General features: G+C 36.2%; 1 long non-coding RNA gene across 1 annotated transcript; it reads right to left on the bottom strand.

Moving 5' to 3' along the window:
- Positions 1-2,530: 2,530 nt before the first annotated feature.
- LOC117073154 lies at positions 2,531-22,467 on the bottom strand. The gene is made up of 3 exons (XR_004433137.1): positions 22,290-22,467; positions 5,056-5,061; positions 2,531-2,541 (listed from the first exon to the last, which is right to left on the bottom strand). It is a non-coding gene; the product is annotated as an uncharacterized LOC117073154 (long non-coding RNA).
- Between the last annotated feature and the right edge of the window lie 568 nt (positions 22,468-23,035).

Genomic DNA, 23,035 nt, shown 5'->3' with positions numbered 1-23,035 from the left:
ACTCCTGGGTAAATAATGAAATTAAGATAGGAATCAAGAAGTTCTTTGAAACAATTGAGAGCAAAGAGACAATGGTGCCAGAATCTCTGAGACACAGCTAAAACAGTGTTAAGAGGGAAACTTATAGCACTAAATGTCCACATCAGAAAGCTAGAAAGATCTTAAATCGACAGTCTAACATACAATTAAAAGAGCTAGAGAAGTAAGAGCAAACAAAACCCAAAGCTAGCAGAAGACAAGAACAACTAAGATCGGAGTAGAATTGAAGGAGGTAGAGACACAAAAACCCCTCAAAAAAGTCGACGAGTCCAGGAGATTACGTTTTGAAAAAATTAACAAAATAGACCACTAACTCGATTAATAAAGGAGAGAGAATCAAATAGACACAGTATAAAATGATAAAGGGGATATCATCACTGACCCCACAGAAATACAGACTATCAGTGAATACTATAAACAACTTTATGCAAATAAAATAGAAAATCTAGAAGAAATGGATAAATTCCTGGACACACACATGCTCCCAAGACTTAACCAGAAGAAGTCAAATTCCTGAATAGACCAATAACAAATTCTGAAATTAATGCTGTAATTAAGAGCCTACCAACTAAAAAAAGCCCAGGACAAGACGGATTCACAACTGAATACTACCAGAAATACAAAGAAAAGCTGGTACCATTCCTTCTGAAGCTAGTCCAAACAATTGAAAAGGAGGGACCCCTCCCTAACCCATTTTATGAGGCCAGTATCATCCTGATACCAAAACCTGGCAGAGACACAACAAAAGAAGAAAACTTCAGACCAATATCTCTGATGAACATTGATGTGAAAATCCTTGGCAGGATACTGGCAAACTGAATCCAGCAGCAATCAAAAAGTTTATCCACTACGGACAAGTCAGTTTCATCCCTGAGATTCAAGGCTGGTTCAACATATGAAAATCAATCAATGTAATTCATCACATAAGCAAAACTAATGACAAAAACCACATGATCTAAAATTCATATGGAACCAAAAAGAGCCCCCATAGCCAAAGCAAGACTAATCAAAGTGAACAAATCTGGAGGCATCCCACTACCTGATTTCAATCTATACTGTAAGGTCGCAGTCATCAAAACAGTGGGTGTTTGTATAAAAATAGGCACATAGACCAATGGAACAGAATAGAGAACCCAGAAATAATTAGAAATACTTACAGCCAACTGATCTTCAACAAAGCAAACGAAAACATAAAGTGGGGAAAGGACACTTTTTTCAACAAATGGTGCTGGAATGATTGGTTCGCTACATATAGGAGAATGAAACTGAATCCTCATCTCTCACCTTATACAAAAATCAACTCAGGATGGTTTAAGGACTTAAACCTAGGACCTGAAACTATAAAAATTCTAGACGATAACATTGGAAAAACCCTTCTAGACATTGGCTTAGGCGAGTATTTCATGACCAAGAACCCAAAAGCAAATGCAATGAAAACAAAGATAAATAGCTGGGATCTGATTAAACTAAGGAACTTTTGTGTGCCAAAAGGAACAGTCAGCAGACTAAACAGACAACTCACAGAGTGGGAGAATATCTTCACAATTTATACATCTGACAAAGTACTAATATCCTGGATCTACAACGAACTCAGATCAGCAAGAAAAAAACAATTCTGTAAAAAAAAAAAAAAAAAAGTGGGCTAAGGACATGAATAGACAATTCTCAAAAGAAGATACACAAATGGCCAACAAACATGAAAAAATGCTCAACATTACTAATGTTCAGGGAACTGCAAGTCAAAACCACAATGTGATGCCACTTTACTCCTGCAAGAATAGCCATAATCAAACAAACAAACAAATGAACAAAAAACAAAACAAAAAACAAGTAGACGTTGGCATAGATGCAGTGATCAGGGAACACTTCTACACTGCTGGTGCAAATGTAAACTAGTACAGCCACTATGGAAAACAGTGTGGAGATTCCTTAAAGAAGTAAAAGTAGAACTACCATTTGATCCAGAAATCCCACCACTGGATGTCTACCCAGAGGAAAAGAAGTCATTATTCAAAAAATATACTTGCATACATGTTTATAGCTGCACAATTTACAATAGCAAAATCGTGGAACCAACCAAAATGCCTATCAATGAATGAGTGGATAAAGAAACTGTGGTATTATATGCTGGTCTAATATTCAGAATCTATAAGGAACTTAAATCTACAAGAAAAAAAAATTCCATCAAAAAGTGGGCAAAGGGTATGAACAGACACTTCTCAAAAGAAGACACTTATGTGGCCAAGAAACATGAAAAAAAGCTTAACATCACTGATCATTACAGAAATGTAAATCAAAACCACAATGAGATACCATCTTTTGCCAGTCAGAATGGTGATTATTAAAGTCAAGAAACATCCCAGCACTTTGGGAGGCCAAGGCAGGTGGATCACCTGAGGTCAGGAGTTCGAGACCAGCCTGGCCAACATGGTGAAACCCTGTCTGTACTAAAAAATACAAAAATTACCTGGGCATGGTGGCTGGTGCCTGTAGTCCCAGCTACTAGGGAGGCTGAGGCAGGAGAATCGCTTGAACCCAGGAGATGGAGGTTGCAGTGAGCTGAAATCATGCCCTAGCACTCCAGCCTGGGTGACAAGTTCAAGACTCCATCTAAAAAAAAGTCAAGAAACAACAGATGCTGGCAAGGCTGTGGAGAAATAGAAATGCTTTTACACTGTTGGTGGAAATGTAAATTAGTTCAATTATTGTGGAAGACAGTGTGGCGATTCCTCAAGGATCTACAACAAGAAGTACCGTTTGACCCAGCAATGGAATTGCTGAGTATATACTCAAAGGATTATAAATCATTCTATAAAGACACATGCACATGTATGTTTATCGCAGCACTAATTGCAATAGCAAAGACATGGAACCAACCAAAATGTCCATCAGTGACAGAGTGGATAAAGAAAATGTGGTACATATACACCATGGAATACTATGCAGCCATAAAAAATAAATGAGATCATGTCCTTTGCAGGGACATGGGTGAAGCTGGAAGCCATCATCCTCAGCAAACTAACACAGGAACAGAAAACCAAACACCCCATGTTCTCGCTCATAAGTGGGAGTTGAACAATGAGAACACATGGACATGGGGAGGGGAACAACACACACTGAGGCCAGTTGGGGGGTGGGAGGGCAAGGGGAGGGAGAGCATTAGAACAAATAGCTGATGCATGTGGGCTTTAAACCTAGATAACTGGATGATAGGTGCAGCAAACCACCACGGCACACATATACCTATGTAGCAAACCTACTCATTCTGCACTTGTATCCCGGAACTTAAAAAAAAAAAAAAGAAAAATAACAAGAATACTTGGTCCTCTGACAAAATAGAGAATGCCAACATAGTGGGCAGATACACAAATGATGTGAACTTGTTGGCAGGTAAGCTGAGCTAGTTAATGTGGGATGAATTCATTTTTCATCAAAAAAGATATCAACCACTGGTGTGAAGAAGCAGATGTTCCATTCATGAGACAGCAACTCTGTGTAAGAAAACAGATGAATTAAGAAAGACTAATGAGTTATATTACAGTTGCATTTAATATAGAAGATACCATGAATTTTTAGAACTGCCAATAGTTGCAGTGTGTGTGTCTACACACATATACACATACACACCATATATAATGTATATTAAGTATATACTATATGTGCTATAGATTTTTTTTTCCTTATTGCTTTGGATTAAAAGCTGAAGAATATAAAATGCTTGTTTTCACTGAAATGTAATTGATGAAGAAAATATGGGGGAATATAAAGAAAGAGAAGTTCCTGACCTCTAGGGAGAAGATTTGATATGGCCAACATGAAGTCTTGATATAGATGTGAAGAGTGTTAAGAACTAGGAACAATCATGAAGCTAAAAGGAAATTTTAAAACAAGATATGGAGTGGCAGAGGTGGAAGCATTGTCCATTCAGAGATAATTCTCGGCACTTGAAATTTAGAGAAAGAAGCATTTTGAACAATGGTGAGATAATTTGTGATAATGGTGATGTATGAATATTTTTCATGAAGAACAGGACATAGAGAGGGGCAGTAAAGGTTTTTTAAAGCTTTATTAAGATATAAATCATGTAACATACATGCCATTATTTAAAGTGTGCAATTAAATTATTATAAGTATAGTCACAGGGATGCATGACAATCATCACATGAATTTTAAACATTATTGCCCCTACCCAAAAGAAATCCCTTAGCAGTCATTAGCAGTCACTCCTCTTCCTCTCTCCTTATCACCCCTTCCCATCTCTTCCCTACCAAGCCCTAAACAATTGCTAATCTAATTTCTGTCACTATTTGCTTATTCTGAAATTTCATAGAAATCAAATCATACACTATACATTCTTTTGTGACTATTATCTTTTACTTACTGTAATGTTTTAAAGGTTCACCATGTTATAGCATGTATCATACTTCATTCCTTTATGTAGCCAAACATATTTTGTGTGGATTGATCACATTCTTTATTCATCCATCAGATTATGGACATTTGGATTATTTCCACTTCATTTACTATTATAAATAATGCTTCTATGACCATTCACTTACATTTTTGTGTGAATGCATTTTTCCATTCTCTTGAATGGATATAAGCCTAGAAGTAGAATTTTTGGGCCACAGGTATCTGTATGTTTAACACTTTGAGCATTTGCTAGCATTACTTACAAAGCAGACGCAACATTACTTTGCCCACAGTAGTGTAGGAGGCTTCCAATTTCTTCACATCTTTGTCAACACTTCTTATTGTCTGTCATTTTGATTATAGCCATCTTATTGGATGGGTGTGAAGTGCTATCTCATTGTGGTTTTGATTGACTTAGCAGATAAACATCTTTGAATGTGTTCATTGGTCATTTGCATATCGTCTTTGGAGCAATATTAATTCAAATATTAATACTTTTCCAGTTTTTAAAATTGGTTATTTACCTTTTTATTATTGAACTATGGAAGTCCTTATATATTTTGGATATTTAAGTCTGCTATCAAATATATGATCTGCAAATACTTTCTCCTATTGTGTGGCCTGCCTTTTTACTTTCTTGATACTATCATTTGCATAACAAAAGCTTTATTGTTAATGTTCAATCCATTTTTTTATTTTGTCATTTGTGTTGTATTGTCATAGTTAAGAAATTATTGTACAACCCTAAATTAATAAGGATTTAATTTGATTGCTCTTTGTATATTTAGCTCATATATAGGTGTATTATTTATTTTTAATTAATTTTTGAATATAGTCAAATTTTTTTGAGTATAGACAAGCACAGAATGGGAGAAAATATTTGAAAAATTGTGTAATCTGACAATATACTTATATCCTGAATATATAGAGACTCTTACAACTCAATGATTGAAAAAAAGGGACAAAGTATATAAGCTAATATTTCAAAACTATTGAAATTTTATGTATTCAAGAAATACATAAAAAGATGCTCAAATCAATACCAATTTGGGAAATGTAAAGCATAAGATACCAATTCATAGCCAATATGATGGCTATATCAACAAGATGGACAATAATGTTTTGGTAAGTAATTAGATCCTTCGTATGTTCCAAGTAGGAATGCAAAATGCTGTAGCTTCTTTGAAAATAGTTGGGCAGTTTTTCGGAAATATAAACCTCTATTTACCAATGACTCAGCCATTCTACTTGTAAGCATATATCCTAGAGAAATGAAAGAATGTTGTAGTGAAGGTTTGTTAGTCTATTTTCCTAGGGAAATGTAAAAGAAGATGATTAGTTGGAAAAGCCACAACTACTGTAACTGGTTTCCAAAAGTAACTGATATTCACCATTTCCCTCCTATACTACTCACTCTGGATTGCCGTCGTCCTGAGAAAATACCGCTACTGGTCTTGGTGGCTTCCCTGGTGGTGACATCTTGAGGGGTCTGAATCTTTGGTTACCATGCCCTTCTTGCTCAGTGGTTACTGCACTTGTCAATTGCCTTCACAATTAGACATTTGATACATATGTAACAAACCTGCACGTTATGCACATGTACTTAAAGTATAACAATAAAAAAAGAAAAACAATTAGACAGTTGAACACTGAAAATATCCCTGTGGGTTACCTGGGTTACCTGGGTGCCAGACATATTCTTCGCTTTCCCTATTGTGTAATAACAGCTCTAACTACTCCTGATGATCAAGTCAATTACCTCTGCCAGTGTGAAAATTCCTTCCCTTACATGCTGATCTCTTGACACAAGGATCTTTTGGTCACAGTGTAGCCATAGCTTAAAATTTAATGGGACTCTTGCTATGCCATCTGGTAAAAAATGTTCCCTTCTGGGAATCAGGACTAATAGACCCACAAAGCTTAGAGTTATGGAAAAGGGAAATACAGGTTTTCTAAGTAGATTACTGGGAAGTTAGTACAGCCACATCTACTTCTGCTCTTTGTTTCTGAACCTATGCATGCTGCTTATTAGGGACACAGCACTGTATACCAATCATTGACTAAATGATCTTGGAAGTTAGATTTCTATTCTCAAAGGGTAAGTTCTCCAAACTTGTGCTTCAGCTACAACTTCATTGTGCAGTTTCATTGTTGTATAACAGCGTTTCTTAACCTCAGCACTATTGACATTTTGGCATATATATATATATATATATTGCACACACACATATATACACACACACATATACATATATACATATAAACACACATACACACTATATATACACACACATATATATGTATATACACACATACACACTATATATATGTACGTGTGTGTGTGTGTGTGTAGTTATGGGACTGTTCTGTGCATTGTAGAATGTTTATCAACATTTCTGACCTTCACCCATTAGGTGCCAGTAGTATAATCAAAAATATCTCCAAGCATTGCCAAATGTCCCCAAGAGGGCAAAACTACCTGTGATTGAGAAACACTGATGTAGAGTTTATAATTACGTCTGGCACTTTTACAAGCAGAAATTACTTACATGCACACACAGAGCTTCTCCAGACCTTACCGGCCTGTGGGTACAAATTGTATAATGCTAAGTTTAATAACCCACATTTCAGTAAATCTTCAACTAGCTACTCATATAAGACCCAGACCTCTGTTTTAGACATTATTAGTGCTCCTTACTTTCTAGTTTAAGAAGGGGACAACTGTGATTGGTTGGGGCCATGTGATGAGTCCTATCCAGTGATGTTTGTCACTGCCAGGCTGAAGACTTTCCTTATCAATGTATAGTTTCCAGGTTCTCTTTTTCAGCTGCATTAACTGAGGTTGTAACTTCAGGAAGCTGGAGACTGCATTAGTCCGATCACTGACTTGCCTGGAGAACCTCTCTAGATCCACTACACATTTCCTGTGAGTAAGAAACATCCATTTGCTGGGTTAAACCATTGAACATTTATAGTTGTTATGATAGTTCTGTGTAACTTAACCTATCCTGATTAATGAAACCTTATTACTGAATCCCCACCATACATGCAGCTACTTTTTGATGTTTTATGTTATATTCACATGCTTTCAGAAACAAATCCAGTCTTTCACAATACGATGTCTACTGGGTACAGCTGTTACTTCTGGAAGATACCACCTTATCACCTGAGTAGTATACAGCAGACCCTGTCAAGCTAGGTTTCCATTTTTTAACCTGATACTGGTCTTATGCATCTGGTTCTGCTTCTGCTTCTGCACTGCCAACATGCCCTTGAGATACCAAAAGTATTCAGTGATAAAAATGGAGGAAATCTCTCTTTCTCTTCCCTTTCCACTTTTCGTTAACCAAAACAATGAGCTCATAATCCTTTGTACGCATTTTGTTTTTTCATCTCAGGAAAATTACTCGATCTTTCCTTCCATTATTTACCTGCAGCTCTTTCTCTCTTACAAGCACAAAATCATGAGGGAATAAGGCAACAACTTCGTGGTAATTATCCAGCCACATTCCACAATGTTTCTATCTCGCAACAAGTAGGATTTTATAGCCAGGTAAAGTTTGTCTGGCTCCATTTTCATTCAAATGAATTCCTGGCTGTCTGCCTTCGGTAATTCAGCAGATATATTCAGACATTTCTGAACTTCAACAGTAAATATTATTTAGGCTTAAAATGATGGCTTTGAGCAGGTTTGACATAAAATTTTATAGAAAAACATAGGCATGATCTTAAGGCCAGAAACGCTAAGAGAACATAATTAAGGAGTGTATACAGATTCTATAAGATAAAAATCTTTGTACAGTCATAGTGATGAAAAAAATGGGGTGATCTAACAAGTTAGTGGATTTATATGAGGCATTTTCCAATTATATCAGATTTATAAAATATGTGAATGAAAGTTGGAAAAATTGATAAAGAAAATCTCAAAAACCCACATATGTGTACACATATAGTTTTAATCATGTGTTAGTGTCAGGAAGACAAAATTTAAAAGTAAGTGGTTTTTAAATATATCATATGGTGATTTTAAACTTAAGTTTGTCATTATAATACATGACAAACCCATTCCATGTGAGAAATGGTTACCTGGTAGGTTATAAGATCTTCAAAGAGGTGACAAGTATAAGAATAGGAGCAGTTGCCCTCTCTTTTCCAGGTCAGGGAAGGTTAAATTTGATAGAGACCTGCTTGCAGGGAAAGCATAAGTGAGAATGCATTAAGCCAGTTGTGACAAATACAGAAAGGAATATTGGCAGAAGAAATAAATAGTTGTCACAGAGGCAGTCTTTGCCATTCTTCACCAGAAGAATCTGAAAAGAAAAGACAAAGGAAGGGATTTTACTATGGAGAAATGATTTTCTTGAGACATCAGGAGGAGGTTCAATAGGGAACAGAAGGAGAGTGACACAGACACTGCATGCTAAGCCATACTCTATTTTTTGTTTTGCCCCAAATCAGAAGACAATGATTTTACTCAAGGTTGGCCCTTATTATGTCTCTGCATGCATATTGGTATGTGTGTGGGTGTTCATTGTATTTATTTAACCATTGTTTTCCATAATTTATTTTCAATTCCATGAGAGAAGGTACTATGTGATTTTTTTCCACCTCCAAACTTAGATACAAGTTCTTGATATCTCAGAGGTGCTCAGTGATATCTCAGCAAATGCTTGAGTGTTGGGCAGATGCTGGCTTATAAACTCCAACTAGGAAATGCACATAACAGCTGCTTGAGAGGACATAACTTCCAATGGAGAGAATGCACTTTTTGTCTGCTTCAGTCTTCCCTAGCAGAAAAAAAAAAAGATTAGAAAAATGTTGATTAACTCCAAATCATAGAAATGTGGATTAAAATGGCATCTAAGTTGAGGAGTCTGAAGGGGACTCTCTGAACTCCTGACTCTAATAGCTAAATATATAGAGAAGAAAGAAAACCTCACACCACTCACAGAAACTCAGAATGACAGTCAAGTTGTGGCCACACAGCAGGAAGATTACCAGGAAATCCAAGATCATTAGGACCGGGTTGAAAAATTATAGTTGAAAATTCACTTGTGCTCTCCTGTCCAAAGCAGCAATCTCAACCATTGCATGGAGGCTGCTAAATAATTTACCCTTTTATTATCTTTCTAATTCCTATCTCAGAATTACAGGGGCCTTACTGGCCATAAAGTTTGATGGCTACTTGAATGTCTGTTTTATAATGTACAGACCTTCTGAAGTAGCCAACAGACTCTTTCTGCCTTTCCCACATCATTGTGCTTTAAGCACTTTTAAGAAATAGAACATCTAATCTTCTAGAAAGAAACAATATTAGAAGTAAGGTACATAGGCTTCATTGCATACTGGAAAGATAAATCTTATAGGTTAAAGAAAAAATGTTCCCAGAGCACAGTATATATGGTGGTTTGGTTTCATTGTAATATTCCATCTTTTGGGAGTTCCTAACAGCCAGACAATGACCACTGTAGAGATTTTCTCCTTAGTCAAGTGAGCTCACACTATATGAATGCCTGCTGGATGTTGAGCTATTTGTGAGTTGCAATTTGTCCTTCAGAAGTTTGTCTGAGAAGAGGGTCCAACTACTATACAAGACAGATAATTAGTTATGGAACTGGAAAATTGTGAATCTGGACAAGTCTTTTCTCATTTGAAGATATGTCTCAATAAAATTCATATTAAGCAGAAGACATTTATAATATTCATAGGGAGATAAAACACTGAAAACTATATATTTGAGTCTGGGTAAAATTGTGCAAAACAGTATGTAGAATTGCTGATAAAATGCAACAAAATGTGTAATCCTTTCCTGTGCTCTCCCTACCCTTGCAAAAGACAGTAAGTTAAACAAAAAGTAAACAGAATGTATGAAAAACTACAGAATAAAAAGAAAAGGAAGTTGATGTGAAATTATAAGAATTTCAAGAAAATTTTAACTATAATAGCAGAATCACAATATCAGTATAGGCAGTTAGGCACTGAACAAATAAATTCATATATTATATAACAGAATTGACAAAATTTTGAAAACAATTACAAAGGATGTATAAGAAAATTTACACCAACAAAAGAAAATTGGACTTATGATCCAATTATATATATTTTGAGGAAGAAGCTAAAACAATTATAATAAAATCAATAACCAAAGATATAGTTAAATGTATTTTAAATTCTGAGAATGGAGAATGAGGAATAAAAATGATCAGGCAATATCAGTAAAAAGAAGACCTATAACTAGGCACATGCTACCAAATTCTCGAAATGTAAACATAAAGATAAAAAACCAAGTACAGCAGAATGAAATTTTCCATGAAACAATCTTGGAGGTCATTACAGCATCTGGTCAATACTAAAAACTAGGTAGAGGGTCAACGAATATCCAGAAGGGGAGAAAAAAGAGATTGCTGCTCACATAACTCCTGGTGTGGACGCATGGTACCCCACCTGGCAAGGACTACTAGCTTTAGGAGGTTCCAGTTACTTGAGTGGAACCAAGGAAATGCAAGCTTGATGCTTCCGGTGATGGAGATGGTCAGTGGTCCAGGTCTGGGCTCTAACTGTGCCTCCAAGAGGACACTGCTGTCCCTGGTTAGTCCCAGGCCCAGGAGAGTACCTTAGAACATTTTCAGGAAGGCATTCCAAAATGTGTGGACATCTGAAGCATGGGGGCTCAGAGCAGGGGGTCCCTAGTTCAGGTCTAAGGATGATACTGATGGAGACTGCTATTAGTTTACCCAAACCTATTTCCCTTTCTTCAAGTCAGACAGTCAAATCATATTTTCAAGACTTCCTTGAAGTGAAGTTCTAGCTAGTAAAATGTGGACAGAAGTGATTTATGTCTTTTTCCCAACCTAACTCACAAACGCTTCCTATATAACCTTCTCCTCCCTTTTCCCTTGCTTTTTTGGACAAGGTAGCCTGTCTATGTACTAAAGATATTATTTCCACTCCAGGGTCCTTCCTCCTCACCATAGATTGAGTAATGAATGCACTTCTATTGCCTTAGACCACTGAGATTTCAGGCCCTCACTGTTATAGAAGCTAAACTAATACATTAGAATTTTAAGACTGTATATTTCTGTCAGAATTCTTTTTTTCAGTTATGTTTATTTTTCTTTTTCTTTTTAATTTTTTTTTATTTCCACAGGATTTTGGGGAACAGGGTAAGTTCTTTAGTGGTTATTTGTGAGATTTTGGTGCACCCATCACCCAAGCAGTTTACACTGAACCCAATTTGCAGTTTTTTATTTATGTCAGAATTCTTTTTTTTTTTTTTGGAGTTTGTGGATCTTCTTTTTTTTATTATTATACTTTAAGTTCTAGGGTACATGTGCACAACGTGTAGGTTTCTTACATTTGTATACATGTGCTATGTTGGTGTGCTGCACCCATTAACTCGTCATTTACATTAGGTATATCTCCTAATGCTATCCCTCCTCCCTCCTCCCACCCCACGACAGGCCCCAGTGTACGATGTTCCCCTTCCTGTGTACAAGTGTTCTCATTGTTCAATTCCCAGCTATGAGTGAGAGCATGTGGTGTTTGGTTTTCTGTTCTTGTGATAGTTTGCTGAGAATAATGGTTTCCAGCTGCATCCATGTCCCTACAAAGGACATGAACTCATCCTTTTTTATGGCTGCATAGTATTCCATGGTGTGTATGTGCCACATTTTCTTAATCCAGTCTCTCACTGATGGACATTTCGGTTGGTTCCAAGTCTTTGCTATTGTGAATAGTGCCGCAGTAAACATACGTATACATGTGTCTTTATAGCAGCATGATTTATAATCCTTTGGGTATATCCCCAGTAATGGGATGGCTGGCTCAAATGGTATTTCTAGTTCTAGATCCTTGAGGAATCGCCGCACTGTTTTCCACAATGGTTGAACTGGTTTACAGTCCCACCAACAGTGTAAAAGTGTTCCTATTTCTCCATATCCTCTCTAGCACCTGTTGTTTCCTGACTTTTTAATGATCACCATTCTAACTGGTGTGAGATGGTATCTTATTGTGGTTTTGATTTGCATTTCTCTGATGGCGAGTGATGATGAACATTTTTTCATGTGTCTGTTGGCTGCATAAATGTCTTCTTTTGAGAAGTGTCTGTTTATATCCTTTGCCCACTTTTTGTGGGGTAGTTTATTTTTTTTCTTGTAAATTTGTTTAAGTTATTTGTAGGTTCTGGATATTAGCCCTTTGTCAAATGAGTAGATTGCAAAAATTTTCTCCCATTCTGTAGGTTGCCTGTTCACTCTAATGGTAGTTTCTTTTGCTGTGCAGAAGCTCTTTAGTTTAATTAGATCCCATTTGTCAATTTTGGCTTTTGTTGCCATTGCTCTTGGTGTTTTAGTCATGAATTCCTTGCCCATGCCTACGTCCTGAATGATATTGCCTAGGTTTTCTTCTAGGGTTTTTATGGTTAGGCTACAGTAACCAAAACAGCATGGTACTGGTGCCAAAACAGAGATATAGACCAATAGAGCAAAATAGAGCCCTCAGAAATAATACCACACATCTACAACCATCTGATCTTTGACAAACCTGACAAAAACAAGAAAACAAGAAATGGGGAAAGGAGTCCCTTTTTAATAAATGGCACTGGGAAAACTGGCTAGCCATATGTAGAAAGCTGAAACTGGATCCCTTCCTTACACCTTATACAAAAATTAACTCAAGATGGATTAGAGACTTAAATGTTAGACTTAAAACTATGTCAGAATTCTTAAAGCTATAATAGAAATTGGGCATGTGAAATAATTTAGAAAAGAGCATTTTTGCCACTAAGGGCCAACATATGTTTGCTGAACATTTTGCCCTAAAATTAGATGTAGATGATAACATCAATAACTTGGGACATAACAGAAATAGCTTATATTCCAGTTTATCTTAGTTTCAGCAAAGAAATTGGCCATGTCTCTCACAGATCCCTTTAAACTCTATACTTACTATTATAAGGGTGATGTGTAATGGACTGTGTCAACATGAAAGGAAATGTTAGTAAAATTCCACAAAGCTCCGTTATTCACAATATGTGATTCCTCATTTTCAGTAGTAGCTTAAAGATAGATGAAAAATGTCATTATCTAATTTATAGGTGATGAAAACCAGAGAGAGAAAATATGATATGCCAGAATCAGGATTCAAAAAAAGACTGAAAAGAGGGACTGAAGCAATGAAAATGAAATTTAGCAAAAACAAACATAGGACACTAAATTTAGTTTTAATGTACATTACCTTTCTAAGACAGATACAACTTATGTAAAAGGACAAAAATGAGGGCATTTCAGAAGTAAGTGGCATTTCTTCAAAATTCACAACTTGCCAGATATACCATCAAAATGATTCTATAGTAGTTCCTAAAAACTGGCTCAGATAAAGAATAGGAGAACAAATATATCTGGAATCCTTATAACAGTGCTTCTCAGTGGAGATGTTTTGAAAATTTATGGGTGTCTTTTTTTAATTGTCTGAATGCTTTTTGTACGGTGAGTATTGCTGGCTAGCAATGCTAAACATTGCACAAACTAGGTCAAATTCCAGAGAACCCTTCTACAATATTTATGAACTTGAAATGTCCTGAAGAATATTATTATAGGTAAAAATTGTTTATGATCATGTGAGTTTAACATGTGACTTCATGCAACATAAAATCTCGAGGTATTTTTGCAAGATATTAGTGTGTTAAATTTCCCAGGACACAACTGTGTATAAAATGGTAGATTATACTTTAGGTTTTGTTTAGGACTTTACCAGGAGCTATTTATAATCTCAGAAAATTATGTTACTGCTATATCATTTATACTTTTATCAGCCTATGTTTGAGGTTGATGTATTAATGGAAATTTTATGTATAAGTATAATCATCTATTTTATTTATTATGCACACCATTGTACTCTTGTGCAAACATTTGTATATTGAAGTATGTGTTACATGTTACCTTTTAAAAATGTCTCATTTGTATTACATGTGGGATATTATATTGATTTTTTGAAATTATTTTATTAGGTAGGGTAAATTTCTACTAATGTATCTTGAAGATAGTAAAGACAGCATAGCAAAATATTTATTACAAAAAAGGTGTCAAGTCACATAGATTTGAAACATATTGCCATAAATATATGCATCTCACTTACAAAATATTTAATTTCCTCTCGAATTTAGAATTCTAATGGACCTAATGGCATGTGATATGATAATAAGGAATCCAGAATACAGGGCATTTAGAAAAATGCCAGCTATCTGGGCATGAAGAGAATGAGAAAGAAAAATTTATTGAATATATATTATGGACCAAATACCACACTTATTTACTGTCCTTAATTTGCATTACTTACTTTAATGTTCACAATAACCTGTTTAGGTAGATGTTATTTCCACATTTAAAACTGAGGAAACAGACTCAGAGCATTTAAATAACTATTCTGAAGCAAAAACTGTTATGTTGTGAATATAGGATTCAAACCCAACTTTATTTCACTTCGAAGGCCAATCTCTTAACCACTGTAGAAGAGAAGATTCACAGGAAAATAGCTGTCTTCAGTTACAAAAAGAGCTGATCTCCAAAAAGAATAGGTTTCATCTGGGCCATTCCAGAGGTTATATAGCTCAGAATAAAGTTGTTAAACACAGGTAGATTTTAGCTCATTTTAAATAACTTTATCTGAATTGGTTATCCTTCAACACAATAGACTGCCCCAGGCAGGAGGTGCTGACCAAAAAGGATAATGACAACTAAAAACAGTATTGATTATCACTGAAAAAGGATTTTCTGCATTTGGGTGAGATATTTGGTCCAGTTGTTAACTCACTCATAACGTTAACTTTTAGTGACGGTTTTTCATTATTTAGTTGAATCTTCCACTTGGAATTCCCTTCCACACCACTCTGGCATGTGATCCTGGAGCCACTAGACTTATCACAGTTCACATAATGAGACACCTACTATTTCTTGGATATTCTTGTCTACACTTAAATTATATAACTTTCCAATATTTTATTAGTCTTTGAGTAAAACTTAAATTCATTTTGAAGCAGTAGGAAAACATGTTTCCCCAAGGATGAGATAAATTTTCCTTACATTGAACTTCTTTTGTTCTATTTGTTGGATTTTAAAATATTTAAAGCTGGTGATCATGTTTTTGTATAGTTTTTGATAATGAAGCATTTCTCATTTGACCTGGCTTCCTATTTGTTGGCCAACCCTCTCTGGTGATACTTTAATTAAAAAAGAAACTCCTTTTGTGGCATGGACACAAGAATGAAATGCTTGTGCATACCATCTTCATGGAGAAGTCAGTGAGCTAATTAGCTCTGGTCAGTGTCTTGCCTTTCAGGAAATCTAGGAAACCTAAGGGGTTAAAACTCCGAAGTATAAGAAAAAAATCAATTACACCAAATCAAGTACACAATACTGTCTGGTACGTTTACAGACTTCCTTACGATTATGTTCCATGAGTTTTTTTTAAATCTAACACAGCTACACAAGTCTTGGGCAGATGAAAATGAGCTTTTTCCCTAGGTGAATCAGAATATGAACTTAAAAAGGTTAGTCTTTTCAGCTCCCGGGGGGGTCACCTATAGTCATGTCTTACAACTAGAGTGCCAAAAGCAAATATAAGAAATACATTTTTGTTAAAAGAATCAGTGATGGATTGCCATTAGGCTGTCAGGAACACTGGTCTGGAGATTTGACCCCAGTATCCTCCTCAGATTGTATATTTCACAGCCTTGAACCTTGTTGACATTTACTTGTTTGACTATTTGCTTGTTGCTTCTTGCTTGCTTCCACTGTACTACATAATAACATGGAAAGGAATGTAAACTTCCTTTTAGTTAAACATAGATATAAGCCATATGAAGGACATTAAGCAGTACAGATCACTCATTCGGAAAATGAGTGAGAGATTAAGCAGTACATATCTCTCACTCTCGAGCTGTAGGCCATATATTCAGATTTAAAAAGTCACCAGTGTCTTGAGTTCCTAACTTCTACTGCCACTCTAAAAATCAATGGAACATGCGATAATGTTCAGAAATAGTGGCTGTTCTCTAACAGAACTGGAAGCAATTATGCTTGTAGAACTGAATATTTCTAGAACTTAATTGTTTCAATAGTAATATATTACGGCCTAAGAAGATAAGATAATTGTAGAGGCTGTAGATACCTCTGATCTTTATTATATTCCCATCACTCAAGGTCCAGTATGTTAACTTGTTTGCCAAGGTCAACAACTAATTATTAATACAGTTTGACTTAAAAATGACACCTTCATACAGCTAGCCTGAATCTTCTTCCATAATTCCATATAATTATGAGATGCTAGAGTGGAGGATTCACATGCTAATCTTTCTATGCCTTATATATCTAGCAGGAAGCCTTAAACTCTAAAAGACTGTGATATGTATGTGTTGAATTGAATAGACTTCACACACTTTCCCCTGACCTAAGCTTTTTCTTTCCAATGGGCCTCCCTTAACTTCACTCTCTTCTTTGGCTGTTTGTTCCCATGAGTATAGTTAGCCTTATAGAAAGGCATTGTTAAAATCCCAACAGAGAGTACAATGAAGCCCTTGGAGGGATTCTTCTCATTATTATTACAACATGGATTTATTAGTCATTTAGTTAACGGAACACAATAAATGTTGCAAGATATATAAACCTTATTTGAAGACTAAATTACATTATTATTTCTGACAGATGGTTTAGGTCAAGGTGCATGCAGGCAGTAGAAGAGTGGACCATTTATAGAAATGGTTGGGGTTTAGGTGGGGTAATAAAATAATTTATGCACAAAATGAGATACGTTTGAGATAAAAGGGGATATTAGCATAACAGGTATGAACTATACTGCCTCATAAAAGAGATATATTATCATGCTAGGCAGGTATGAGGGGATCTCAGGCCCTTGACACTACAAAAAATTTGTGTCCCAAAGGCTGCCCTACGGAAGTGACTCATGGTTCTGAGGGCTTGAAATGGTCAGAAAACTGATTTAGGCAATGAAAAATTTACTTAATCCACAATATCTTGCCCACTTTGGATTTTCAAAGCCAGATCTCTCTCTTGGAAAACAAAAAAAGAGAGAAAAAAGGCAGGTACACTAAATGGCATAGCACCATTTTGCTTGTGTCCATAAATATAAATATCAGAGCAAACTCTATTTGAGCTTCAACCTCCAACCTACTTGCAAATGATGTCATTATGCAGACCTAGCTTTGGCACGAAGACATAATTAGTATTCAGTCTGACAGAAAACCATTTCATTTAATTCCACTGGCTGAGATCCAACCAGCAGTATCTATATGACAGCATACGGAACAGGCACTTAGGGTAAAAGCAGGCTTGGCATTAGTATGCTGAGCAGTGACCTGGAACAGGAGCAGGGACAGAGCAAGTTTGGAAGGAGCAAAGAAGCAGAGGGAGCTGTCATTCCAGTTCAAAACCCCTCTGAGTTTATGTTTTAGATGCAAAAAATGAGTTTTATTTAATACAGATTCTTAAGCCCTGTTAGTCATGCTGTCTGACAAATTTAGGAACATAGTCATTATTAACTTTTAACCTGAAAAAATTAAAAAGAAAATCCTCCCAGGAATTTACCTGGAATGAGAATCTGATCCCACATATTAAATGTCTTATGCAATATGAACTGAAAGCTGTATGCTGTTTTTAAAAAATATGCTAATTCTATCTCCATGAGCTGAGTATTTTGATTGAGTTAAGAAATGCTTGTGAAAAGTACTTAATTGACTTAGAGATTACAATTAGCCAATGATGACGTTTAGTGCTCCAGATCCATTCTCCACTCTTCTCTTTCTCATTCTATACCCTGAGACAATGACCCATACAGACTCCACAAGACTATATCCCTAGTCCTGTGGCTTCTGGTTGGATTTTCTCAATGGGAGGCACCAACAAGAGGTCTGGAGGCTGTGGGAAGAGTGACTGTGGGTTCCTTGTCTTCTACCAAATTCCACAGTTCTCTTAGGTGGCCCTTTCCATAGAGGACTCTCTCTGAATTATTGCTCCTGTCCCTTGTCTTTTTCAGGCCTTAGGGTAGCCTCCTGATCTCAGTAAGCCTGGGATGCTGCATCATTGCATTTTCTGCCAAAAACCTTGACCGTGTCTTTGAAAATGGGCCTTTATTAATGTCACTTTAAATTGTCTAGCTTTGGTTTGTTATCTGTTTTCTGCTAAAACTGACAATTACAACTTCTGACATTACTGGAAAGAAGTCAGAATCATCCAGAGGAAGAAAAAAAAATGTAAGCAGAGAAGGCCAGGAGACTGTTACTTCACAGGAATGGCAAGCAGTAGAATTAGTTGATGAGATTATGAACAAAAAGGAGTCTCAGATATCAGAGATTGGTTGATAATTCATTGTCTTGAAATGTGGTCAATAATGTTTCTCCTGTTTCATCATTAGTAGAGTGCATGCTCTGATGATTGTTACATAAATGAGGACAAATTTATACTTTTTAAAAAATTTGTGTCTATGATTATAGAGTTAATGGCCATACTAGTTTTTACTTGGTCAATATGAGAAGCTTTCTGTAATTGTCTTACTAACATCCTTTTCAAGTTCTATATCCCAGTATTCTCATCCTCAGCTGAGGTTGATACTTCAGCCATCATAAAAGGAAGGAAAGCAAGGCACAGATGCAAGTGTGTAAATAGATGTGTTGTGAGAACTTATGGAGATCCTTTTAATTTCTTCTGTCTTCTTGGTCAAAAGGAAGCAAGGTCATCAACTGAACATAAATATTAGGGCAGGAGCATTGGTGTTTGAGGAAAGGATAACATAGGAAATAGTTGTTTGTGGGGAAATGATGAAAAGTAGCTATGAAGGGCCTACTGGAGATTTGTGGGTGACTATCAACTGAATATGAGACCAGCTAGCATGCCTAACTTTTCTCCAGCTACTTCTCACCTGCAGAGTAGAAAAGCACTGGATTTTACCAATTAAATGGATGCAAGAAAGTGACAAAAAATTTGAGGTGAATGCAATGAGGGATTTTAATTTGGACCACTTTCTCTAAATTGGTTAGAGGAGGAAGTAAAAGTTGAGGAAAATAAAGGGCAGCAAAACGAGGGCAAGATACATGGATTATAGGAACTGATGGTGTTGAATTGTAGAAGTTGAAGTATGAAATAGAAGAAACTAGAAAGATAGGAGGTGGTGGATAGGGAGTGGGGTACTTAAAAAGGAGATTTAAACAGGGAGTTACAGTTTTTGGTAATGATGGAGTATGGGATGTGACCATGAAGTTATGGCTTTGATGGAATGGGAAATAAAATCATTTTAGAAAATTAGGGAATTAGAACTCTGGGTTTTGGAATAATCATTAATTGGAATTTTAAACTACTAATATTTGTTATAATATGTTATAGAAAGTGACAGTCAGTCATTAGCTAAACTCTTCAAGGATAAGTATGAGTGACACTTCCGAGGTGCTATGTGGTAATAACAAGGATGGGTGGTGGTGGTATAGTTTAACTGCAGGAGATTCACTGTTGGTTGATTTTTAGCCAGGGCAGAAAGGGTGGTTTATAACCAGCAAGGAGTACATAATCCCCATGGTAGGGAGGGTGTGAAAGAGAAAACAACTATTAATTTGTAGGACTTCCAGGAAAGTGAGGTTTTAGTAGAAAGGGAAGTTGAAATGGAAATACAAAAGAAAGGTGAATAATATTTGTATTTTGCCAGTGGCTGACTATGAATTTCACAGGGAAGAGTGAATGAGTCTTAGCAGTTGGCAAGAAATGGGAAATGGGGCATAAAGAGCTTCTACAGAATTAGAGTTGGGGGTTCAGAGGTAACCTGAGAGTTGTGGGTTTCTTATGGTGACAGAAAAAAAAAAACAGGTAAAATGAGGACAATGGATCTTAGTGCTGTTAGTTTCAAGGCAATTGGGGCTGGGTTGGTGAAAAGGGAGGAGTAGGCATATTTTTAGTAGCATACAGTGTTTGGGATCACATTTTACCTGCCAGAGATGTGTGGAGGGTGGAGGATGAGGTGGCAGTGGTCTTACATAGATTAATACACATGGGTACATTAAATGATAATCTAATAAATTATATTGTCATGGAAATATATTTAAAAGTTAATCATCATCATCATTATCTCACCTATAACTATGACATATCAAGTACTAATTCTGTACCAGGTACTATAATTATAATTTATGTATACTTTATATTGTCAACTTATCATAAAAGCTGATGTTGTGGGTCAGGTGTGGAGACTCATGGCTGTAATTCCAGCACTTTGGGAGGCCCAGGTGGGCAGATCACTTGAGGTCAGGAGTTGAAGACTGGCCTGGCCAAGATGGCGAAACCCCATCTCTACATGGTGGCAGGTGCCTATAATCCCAGCTACTCGGGAGAGTGAGGCTGGAGTATCGCTTGAACCCAGGAGGCAGAGGTTTCAGCAAGCGGAGATCGCACCACTGCACTCCAGCCTGAACAACAGAGCAAGACTCTGTCTCAAAATAAATAAATAAATAATAAAATCTGATATTGTGAACTCTATTTTAAATTTTATTATTATTAATTTTTAATTGATAAGTAAAAATGTATAAGTTTATGACATACAACAAGATGTTTTGACATCTGTATTACATCGTATTATGGCTAAATCAGGCTTTTTAAGGTATGTGTTACTTCACATACTTAATATTTTTGTGGTGAGCAGTCTTAATATATACTCTCTTACCAACCTTCAAATATATGAAATATTGTTATTAACTATACTCATTATGATGCACAATAAATGACTTGAACTTATTCTTGTCTAATTGAAATTTTGTGTTATTTGATCAACAACTCTTTAATTATTCTACCAACAGTCTACAGTAACCATCATTTAAGTCTCTGTTTCTAGGAGTTAACCTGTTTTAGATTCCACACGTAAGTGAAATCATGTGGCATTTTTCTATCTTTGCCTGGCTTATTTCATTTACATAACGTCCTCCAGGTTCATCTATGTTTCCTCAAATGACAGTGTTTTTTTTTTTTTTTTTCTTTTCATTCTTTCTTCCTTATTCTTTTTTTTTTTTTTTTTTTTTTGAAGTGGAGTCTCGCTGTGTTGCCCAGGCTGGAGTGCAGTGGCACGATCTTGGCAACCTCCGCCTCCTGGGTTCAAGCAATTCTCCTGCCTCAGTCTCCCGAGCAGCTGGGACTACAGGTGCATGCCACCACACCCTGTTAATTTGTTGTATTTTTAGTATAAATGGGGTTTCACCGTGTTATGCAGGATGGAAACCGTATCCTGACCTCATGATCTGCCCGCCTTGGCCTCCCAAAGTGCTGAGATTACAGGCGACAGCCATTGCAGCTGGCCTGTTTTCAGTTTTTAATTTTTACTTTTTATATATTTTTTATTTCCATAGAGTATTAAGGAACAGGTCGTGTTTGTTTACATGAGTAAGTTCTTGAGTGGTGATTTGTGAGATTTTGGTGCACCCATCACCTGAGCAGTATACAATGTACCCAATTTGATTTTTTGATTATGGCCATTCTTGCAGGAGTAAGGTGGTATCTCATTGTGGTTTAGATTTGCATTTGCCTGATCATTAGTGATGTCGAGCATTTTTTCATATGTCTGTTGGCCGTTTATATATCTTCTTTTCATAATTGTCTATTCATGTCCTTAGCCCAATTTTTGATGGGATTGTTTTTTTCTTGCTGATTTATTTGAGTTCGTTGTAGATTCTAGATATTAGTCCTTTGTCAGATCTAGAGATTGTGAAGATTTTCTTCCACTCTGTGGGTTGTCTGTTTTTTCTGCTGATTGTTCCTCTTGCCATACAAAATCTCCTTAGTTTAATTAGGTCCCACTTTGTTTTTATTGCATTTGTTTTTGGGTTCTTGCTCATGAAATACTCGCCTAAGCCAATGTCTCGAAGAGTTTTTCTAATGTTATCATTTAGAATTTTTATAGTTTCAGGTCTCAGGTTTAAGTCCTTAATCCATCTTGAGTGGATTTTTGTAGAAAGGTGAGTGATGAGGATCCGGTTTCATTCCCTTACATGTAACTAGCCAATTATTCCAGCACCATTTTATGTTTTTGTTTGCTTTGTCAAAGATCAGTTGGCTCTAAGTATTTGGATTTATTTCTGGGTTCTTGATTCTGTCCCATTGGTCTATGTGCCTATTTTTATACCAGTACCACACTCTTTTTGTGACCATGGCCTTATAGTATAGTTTGAAATCAGGTAGTGTGATGCCTTCAGATTTGTTCTTTTTGCTTAGTCTTGCTTTGGCTATGCAGGCTCTTTTTTGGTTTCATATGGATTTTAGATCATGTGGTTTTTGTCATTGGTTCTGTTTCTGTGATGAATTATGTTTATTGATTTGCATATGTTGAACCAGCCTTGTATTACAGGTATGAAACTGACTTCTTCGTGGTGGATACACTTTTTGATGTGCTGCTGGATTCAGTTTGCCAGTTATCTTACTGAGGATTTTTGTATCAATGCTCATCAGGCATATTGGCCTGAAGTTTTCTTCTTTTGTTGTGTCTCTGCCAAGTTTTGGTATCAGGATGATGCTGGACTCATAAAACGAGTTAGAGAGGGGTCCCT

The sequence above is a fragment of the Trachypithecus francoisi genome, unplaced genomic scaffold (assembly GCF_009764315.1).
Source record: "Trachypithecus francoisi isolate TF-2019V2 unplaced genomic scaffold, Tfra_2.0 Lachesis_group4, whole genome shotgun sequence".
Lineage (NCBI taxonomy): Eukaryota > Metazoa > Chordata > Mammalia > Primates > Cercopithecidae > Trachypithecus > Trachypithecus francoisi.
Note: the sequence above shows the minus strand (reverse complement) of the source record. Positions and strands in the feature narration are given on the sequence as shown.